General features: G+C 32.5%; 2 long non-coding RNA genes across 3 annotated transcripts; both read left to right on the top strand.

The window, feature by feature from the left end:
• Positions 1 to 4,968: 4,968 nt before the first annotated feature.
• Positions 4,969 to 6,893, top strand: LOC149482188 (uncharacterized). 2 transcript variants are annotated; one of them, XR_016316669.1, is made up of 5 exons: positions 4,969 to 5,064; positions 5,162 to 5,183; positions 5,529 to 5,576; positions 5,955 to 6,022; positions 6,772 to 6,893. It is a non-coding gene; the product is annotated as an uncharacterized LOC149482188 (long non-coding RNA). The 2 variants fall into 2 exon arrangements; XR_016316671.1 differs by lacking the exon at positions 5,529 to 5,576 and having other exon boundaries at positions 4,986 to 5,064; positions 6,772 to 6,846.
• Positions 6,894 to 7,549: 656 nt separating this feature from the next.
• Positions 7,550 to 8,394, top strand: LOC149482187 (uncharacterized). The gene is made up of 3 exons (XR_016316747.1): positions 7,550 to 7,658; positions 7,925 to 7,940; positions 8,273 to 8,394. It is a non-coding gene; the product is annotated as an uncharacterized LOC149482187 (long non-coding RNA).
• Positions 8,395 to 9,355: the final 961 nt, after the last annotated feature.

Raw genomic sequence — 9,355 nt, 5'->3', positions numbered from 1 at the left:
TGACAATTTTTTTTTAAATGAACTACTGCTTAAGCTTTGCACGGTGCAATTATGCATGTTATATATTATATAAATGTTAAACTCAAAGTCATAACGCGTTGTGATCACAACAAAATCTCCACATCACAAAGATCGTATTATGGATCTAATGAAAAAGATCACAAAGATAATGTTGAAGGTTAATCCTGTAAAACCTGTGAAATATTTTTGATTGTATATTTTTTACAGCTTTGATTCTACTTCTTTCTGGCTTTCTTACAATAATACATGGTTTTTCAAGATCAGTTGGAAATAGGCATTTGTTTACAAATAAAGGTAGTGGTCCGGGAGCCAGCAGCAGATTTTATGACCAAGTTCCTCTCAAGCGGTAATTAGTAAAATGCATCAAAGTATAGTATTATGAAGCCTCGTGAACGTCAGCTGGAGCTCGGTTGGGGGGATGAGCGGTTGTAGCCTCCCACGCACGTAGGAAAAAAAATACATTCATTCATTTCCTCTCAGCTAAAAATTTGTCAAATTGTAGCTAACCCAATATCTCAACGAAAAAAAATAATCAGCTGTTACAACGTGGTGTATTATACGTCAGCTGGTGTCTCGAACATGAAAAAAAAATCATTTTCCGTGATTTCCTCTCAAACAAAAATTTACCTGATGATAGCTTATATGTAACTGTGGATAAATATATAAGTCAGCTGGCTGTATCTTGGTGGAAAAACCGTCAGCTGATACTTTGAAAGTTATTACATAGGAGTTAGACAGAAGCATCTATTGCCAATTTATATGCATCAGCTGACTAGGTTTTCCTGAACTTATTGCAAGCTGATTTTTTTTATTTATCGCATCAGTATATTAACAATCAGCTCACAAATTTTCATCTGAGAGGAAATGACGTATCTTTAATTATTCGACATTGCGCTTCAATATAAGAGTTGAGTTGAAATAAACCTTCAGTATCAATATTTTTGAAACGAATAAGTATGTAATCAAATAATTTTATAACTATGTAGGTATATTAAAATAATTAAATAATCACTTAGCAATAAATGAACTAGTTACTCGATAAATAATATTTATTATATAAACTTGATAAAAAATGATAATGAGAACAATATGATTTATTCGTTTTCGCTCTGGCTTGAGTCACTTTCCTCTCTTTCCGATTCATTATCAGAGTCGATAATTAATATCAACGATGTAAGTTTTGCAGGACGTCAACGTAAAGTCAGATATTTGAAATAATTTCTCGTAAATGTTAATAAATGTTAAAATGAAGAGTTTGTTTGCCATATGTACGGATTTAATCGTCTACAAAAGATCAATGATTAACGTAGTTATTTTTATTTAATATTTTTTAGTGTATTTTTCAACACGAATCAAACGAGCCCAAACTCGATAAAGTTGAGTCAATATATTACCGAGTTCCTAAGGCCACCTTCCGATTCCATCATCAAATCAGCTCTATATCATGATAATGTTTCATCGCTATCCAATTTACATACGTATACAAAATTTCAGCTCAATCGGTTACCAGGAAGTGAATCAAATTTACTTGCTTCATTTCAATTAAGTCATCGAGATCAGACAAAAATGCTCATAAAATAAAAACTGCTGGGCCTATCCGAATAAAATTTTTATGAGACCAATTCGACACCATTCCGCATCAAACAAAAAAAGAATCACGTAAATCGGTTCAGAAACCTCGGAGTAATCGGTGTACATACATAAAAAAAAACATACCGGCCGAGGTTATCAACCTCCTCCTTTTTTTGAAGTCGATTAAAAAATCAGCTAGCAATAAGTTGAGGAAAACCTAGTCAGCTGATGCATATAAATTGGCAATAGATGCTTCTGTCTAACTCCTATGTAATAACTTTCAAAGTATCAGCTGACGGTTTTTCCACCAAGATACAGCCAGCTGACTTATATATTTATCCACAGTTACATATAAGCTATCATCAGGTAAATTTTTGTTTGAGAGGAAATCACGGAAAATATTTTTTTTTTCATGTTCGAGACACCAGCTGACATATAATACACCACGTTGTAACCAGCTGATCATTTTTTTTCGTTGAGATATTGGGTTAGCTACAATTTGACAAATTTTTAGCTGAGAGGAAATGAATGAATGTATTTTTTTCCTACGTGCGTGGGAGGCTACAACCGCTCACCCCCCCAACCGAGCGCCAGCTGACGTTCACGAGGCTTTATAATACTATACTCTGATGCGTCTGACGAATTTTCCTTTCCCATCAGGTTGCCTGGTAGAGATTGCTGCTTAGCAATAAGGCCGCCTCTTGTACAAACTATGCCTTCCTTTTGTATTTTAATGTTATTTTTGTCCTAATTTTGTTTGTGCAATAAAGTGTTATAAATAAATAAATAAATAAATTTTCTCTTGAGAGGAAATAATTAACCAAATTTGCACCTGGCTCCCTAACCATAGCAATTAGCAAAGTAGGTACCATTCTCTAGTACCATTCTTAGTATGCAGAGGCGGCTCGCCCTAAGGAGCGCTGGTGCAGTGAACTCCCATAAATAATTATAATAAAATCATACTCCTTAATTTCATTATTAATATTAATTATTACTATTTAAAATCAATCGTAATCGTAAAAAACTACTGTCAATACCAATGATCCAATCCATCATTCCATACACCTGAATAATACTGTATTATACAGTAACGCGCGAAGCGGAGCGCTCACGATTGCGCTCCAATGAAAAAATATTTAGTACATTTCCTAATACGAAATCCAATAGGAGTGAAAGAGAGGGTTTGCCAGTGCCCTGCGCGCGTGAAACAGAAGATTTTCTATGGAAAAATAGCAAAATTCGGAGCGCCGCTCCCGCAAACATTGCCACTCTCTATATTATAAATTTATAAACAAACACTCGACTCTCGAGTCAACTTCCATGCACGCGCGCGAATGCAAATTCGGGAATTTTCTAATTAAAATCATAAGATACGTGTTGAAATAGTCTGTAGTTATCAGTATTACTTGTGAGTGTGAAAATGAACAATTATAATGTGGCGTTCATTAAAAAGTGTGTTAAAACGTTACAAATTCGGCTTTAATTGAAAGCTAAGGGACTGCCACGGCCTGAACTTGACCTTACGCAAAAATGTACGACAAAAACGAAAACATATACCTACGCGTGTTAAATCCGAACAATATTATGTGAAAACACCGTGGTTGTGTGGTTGTGATGAAAGCAACAACAGACATTTACGAATGTCGCTTTAAGTTATAGATAAGTATTTTTGCACACCAAAAAGAAAGACGTACCTATGTATTTCCTTTATAAGTAATTTTTTTGATAAATGTACTGCTTTACAGTTTACACCATGTATTTTCAGTGTTTTATTTCAAGTGAACACCCATAAAATTTTGTCACGAGCCGCCTCTGTTAGTATGTGTAATTTGTAAATCTAATGATTTAATTAAAAATTAAAAATGCAATAAAGTTTATTTTTTTTATCTCTATAAGAATAGATATTATTGACTTATATGACATACATTTATATCATTAGTAGATTTTCAGTACGGCAATTAAAGATTTGTTGAACATATATTATATTAGCTTTCCACCCACAGCTTCGCCCGCGCAGTCAAAGAAAAACCCGCATAGTTCCCGTTCCCGTGGGATTTCCGGGATTGCGTCATTTTCCCGGGATAAAAAGTAGCCTATGTCCTTTCTCGGGTATCAAAATATCTCCATACCAAATTTCATGAAAATTGGTTCAGTAGTTTAGGCGTGTTTGAGTAACAGACAGACAGACAGAGTTACTTTCGCATTTATAATAAATATTAGTATGGATTATATCAATTTTAACAAAATTTTTGCACAACAACAATTTTTGTTTGATCGAATTGTGAGTGGCACTTTACGAAAAAAATTAAACTCATTAGTTACGATTGTTTTTGTCTCAGATTTTCATATGGTTGTCGACAAATCATAATTATTGTCAATTTATGAGACACGTAGGTAATTTTAAAATAAGAGTTGGTGTGACTCACAGTCTTTCATATACTGTGCAAATAATAATTAATAGTTACCTGATATTATAACGAAGGTTTATAGAGTTTGACGTTATTTTCAGGATTAATTCTCTATATCTAAAGACATGCGGCGGCAAATAAATAATTATTTTTAAACAAAAAACTAAACCGCTTTTAATTATTGTCAGTACATAAATTAATTTGAATGGGGCCAACCGGCAGACTACGATCAGCTTTATAGTAAGAAAAAAACAATCGTCAAAATTCTGTTAGGTACCTACTTGTTTAATTAATGGGACTTTGTAATTAACCAATCTAAATGAGTGCCAAATTCTGCGTTCCTCAAGAATTGACTTAGCTATTTTTTACCAACAAAACTGATACTCAGCATAGGTGTGTCAATCCAGAACAAAAAGGAAGTACAGGAGTCAAATCTTTGGCTCCAATTACATAATTTAAATAATATCATAGGGATTTAAATTTTTTATGAGGACCTACCTAATGCTTAAGATTGTATTCATGCGTCAATTTGTCTGAAAATGTTTAAACAAAACGATAATGCGCTTTATCGACATATTCTCGACACCGTAATGACACGGTAATTTACACTTGAATGTAAATTCATCTAGAAATTATAATTATTACAACAGATTTTTCTCCTAATCGATGAAAATTACACTCACGCATACCTACATAGAATGTTTAGTGTCGCCGTACACGAACCACTCGCGACAGCCACAAGCGCTGCCACGAGAAGTTAGAAGCGTGTAGCGTGTGGCGGCCACCGGCGTCAACCGTGTGCGGCGAGTCCATATAAAATGTATGAAAAGTACAGGAAATATGCCGGTGGCGGCGTTTTGTGGTTGTGGCCGGTGGCCCGTGTGCGGGAGCCCTTATGTGTGTGTGTGTATTATATGTATGTATACAAACCCGCAGTATATATAAATATTAGAATGCCGCCGCAAAGGCTTACTTTCCTTAGTAAAAATAAGCTTACAATAAACTCAAAATGTTAAAGAAATTTTTCATCGGTCTCGTCATCACAACGCTGATCCTCAGCAACGTAAGTTGTTCTTTCTTTATTTTGTATACTTTAGTCACATTAAAAAATTAGATATAAATAAACATTTCAGGCATTTAAAAAATTCAATCCTTTACAGATTGCAAATGTTAAAGCTGATGGTAAGCAATTTTTTGTTTTTATTGATGAAAACTATATGACAAAAAATAAGTTCAAGTAATACGCAAACGAGATACCTAAATCGCATTTGATTAATATTTCCTATTCCTGTCTTAAGTCTCTTTATCAATAGCCTTTGAATATAGCCTTGCCTAGTCGCTAGAAGGCGTCGATTACCTAACGGCCTGAAATATCTTTAAAAAAATATTGGATGAAGTGGCTAGCCTAAGCTGAGCCTTCAGCACAATATACTAAATTGTATCCTCATCGTAATATTGAGTTTTACATTTTACTTCAGCATGTTAATGGTTTTGTATGAACACTATTTAAACAATTATTTTTCTTAGATCCTCAAGCGAAACCTGATGCACAACCTAACACCCCAAATAATAATGGTTAGTTACTCTTGTATGCATTATTCCCCTGTATATTTTCTCTTTTCTATGTTTTATATAATATATAATATATATAAAATGTAAATATATAAGACGAATTGTCTGATCTATTTCTGACTATCAATGCGCAATTGCATAGCCCAAACTACTGGACCGATCCGGTTGAAATTTGGCATGATGTAGGCTTCTGCTAAGATCTTGATAGATACTGCCAATGCAAGGGGATAAAATAACGTAGGTATTGACACGATAGGATAGCTAGATTTCTATATTTAAAAATATCTCCCTATAATGTTGAATGACGCTGGAAGGTTGTAAACAAATGTAGACCCTATCAAGCAAATGAAGGTACATTACTGTTGTTCCCGCTTTTTGCAGGTAACGAAGGACCGCTAATGGATTTATTCAGTCTTCCAAAGAATTTCCTTAAATCTGTAATGAGACCAGTAAGTTATAAATCATACAATGTATTTAAAATCATATGTAATTGCTCCATTTATAATAAGTCCTACATCTGGTAACATTTATGTGATACTGGCTGTGTCCACGAAATTATAAAAGAAGCCTAGTTATAATTATAAAACAAGTAGTAACTTATTTTTGAGCTTTATAGTGCCACAAACTTATCTGACCCGGTGACAGTGTCACTGATGTCGCTTTCTTTTTATTTAAACAAAATATTTCGTATGAAAAGTCTGTGAAAATGTGACATTTCAAAATGGCGGCACGTAGTTCCATTTTTTGCCACCGGGTCAGATAAGTTTGTGGCACTGTACAGTGCCACAAACTTATCTGACCCGGTGGCAAAAACTGGAACTACGTGCCGCCATTTTGAAATGTCACATTTTCACAGACTTTTCATACGGAATATTTTGTTTATATAAAAGAAAGCGACATCAGTGACACACTGTCACCGGGTCAGATAAGTTTGTGGCACTATACATGCTCATGTCATTGCTCTGCCACTGAAAGACCCTTCAAAATCGGTCGAGTAGATCCATAGATTAGCCGGAACCAGCAGACAGACAATTTTTTAATGTATTATTTTGAGTGTATATGTCTATGTGCATTAAGTAAAGTGCTGCTATTTCAATATTAAAAACAGACACTCCAATTCAATTTATTTGTACCTATTTATAGATAATAGATAATATTTTATAAAACAAATATAATTGACCTCATAGTTCTTTTCCAGGTCTTTTAAACAATGCAGTTCATGGGTGAACACACATAAATTCTGGATTAGCTATTTCTATCAATATCATACTAATAAAATAACGTATCTTCATATTATTATTCGAAATAAAGAAGCCTGACTTAAAATGAAATGTTTTATTTTACCTACATGTTCAAACTATTAAAAAGGACACGTAGAAAAACCTGTTAATATTTCACACAATTAGGTACCTACTCTTTTTTATACTTAGTCAATATTAAAATCATATTGCTTACATTTATTTTTATAAATGCAATATTTCCTGGGTGACCGAACTTAGGTCGATATATTTTGTTTTTAAATGTATCCTTGCCAGATCGATTAATCACCCCTAAAACCAGGAGGTTAATTGAAGTATGCAAGAGCATAAAGTATGCAAGAACAACTTCATTAAAATCGAATTGCTCATTCAAATGTATTAGATACATAGGTATAAAATAAATTAATGACATCTTTCACAACTGCGTTGTTAAGAATAGTCACATCAAGTCGTCCTCTGAAGTTAAAGGAATATAATACATATAGGTATATTTTATAAATTATAAGTATTCTAATTAAACGACCTTCTATATAAACAAAACGGTGATGACGAATCCATAACTTCCTGGAAAACTTACACGATATTCACCATATACGTCATTTAACATTTTAACAAAGCGTGTGTCAAAAATATTTTGTATTACGTCTGCATATTTTAAAATTTGTTCAGGTGTTCACATAATATTGTACTGCGTCTACCGGTGATATATAAACTCAACAAATTACTTAAAAGCCAATATTCAACTGCCGAGAGCGTCATAAAGACTCCAAACATGTTGAAAAAGCTATTTGTTGTTCTGCTTTTAGCAGTGATGTTCATAGGTGCAGTAAGTAGCCTTTCGTAATTTGTTATTTATATTTTAACATTAATAGAAAAATATACATATTTAATAAACTTAATATGCTTATATTCATTACGTATTTAGCCGATATTATCCATAATTAATTATTTGAGTAAGTAATATGTTTTTGTAAAGAGGTTTCTCGAATATTTTAAATTTCATTCCATTGTTTCTAAAGTTGCTTTCTCGTACGTATTTAAATATAAATTTAAAATTTTCTTTTCAACTCATCATTTATATTTCTATTACAGTTTGCGAAGCCAGCGGGTAAGTAATAACTTCTGAATATACAACATTCATGGTAATAATATAGACTATTTCAGCCAAGTAACTATTTACCATTATATTTATTAAAATAAAATTATTTCTCATTATACCCTAGTCTAGTGAACGCGATTTTGAAAATAAAATTAAGTAACTTTTGCATTATTTGCTTTTTTGTTATTTGTTAATACTAACTGTTGCAATATTTGCTTATTGTCTAAATAAAAATGGTATTATTGTCTATCGCAATCCCATATCATCTATCATCTATATCGAATTACTTATTTATCTATAATATCATCTATATACTGCAATAAACGTTAAATATGTTACAGATTCTTCAACAGGCCCCGCATCGATACCATCAACCATACCGGCCGTAACAACACCCTCCTTACCTGCAACACCTTCACCGTCTAAACCTGGTTTGTAGCCTGCAGTATTACATTTCCAAATGAAATCATTTTTTTGTTAGAATTGTGGTAATGCAGAGTCCACATTAGCTAAAAAATAGTGCACACAATTCGCCAAACAATTGGCATACAAAATTTCGAAAATACAACGTCCTAAAACATTTATTACAACTACAATTCCAAAATGGAAAAATTACTTAATATTTTTTGTTTACAACAATAATTACGTGGTATGATTGCGTGGTATATAAACGATTGACATAAAGTATTCTCATATTCAACCCCCATAAAGGTATTTAAATCTGTGCTAGCATTATTGATTTTTGTTTATTTAAACAAATATGAATACTAAACAACCATTCAATTATATTTTTGTTTAACTATTATACTAGCTGGGAAGACGTTTTTACAGTAAACAAAGTTTAACATTTAACTATATAATTGTAGTCTATCGGGCCTATGTCAGCCAGGAATGATAAACTTTTCTTTGGAATTTTCATCTATTCTTTAGTGGAAAATATGAAATAACACGTAGGAAAAAACCCTCGTCCGAATATCTTATTTCACACTTCAATTCATATCTTCAATTCAAACTTAATTAATCCTAGGTTGTTTAATAGCATAATAATTATCAATATTTAATTATGGATTAAAAACGCCTCTCTCTTAGGTTTCTTTGGGCAGATTATGAATGAAGCAGATAATATGATGAAAAATTGGATAGTAAGTATAGTTAAAAATATTTTTATATTTAAAATTTATATGTAGGTATATATTATATAGGGTGGAGGAAAAGTACTTGAAATACTGGAGATAGCAAATATTGCTGAAAGGAAACGACGATAGAACGGCATTTTTAGAGTTTTGAATACTTGCCGTGTTTGAGAATTTATATATAACTGAAAATCATTTCAGGTTTCCACCCTGTATAATATATTGAAAATACTCATATAAATTACTTCGTTGGTCGTAAACGAACGAACACTTGAGCTAAATAATATAATT

Source organism: Colias philodice, chromosome 15, assembly GCF_061535455.1.
Source record: "Colias philodice isolate Cphi_HAF_F1 chromosome 15, ilColPhil1 Martin Lab GWU primary, whole genome shotgun sequence".
In the NCBI taxonomy this organism is placed as follows: Eukaryota; Metazoa; Arthropoda; class Insecta; order Lepidoptera; family Pieridae; genus Colias; species Colias philodice.
Note: the sequence above shows the minus strand (reverse complement) of the source record. Positions and strands in the feature narration are given on the sequence as shown.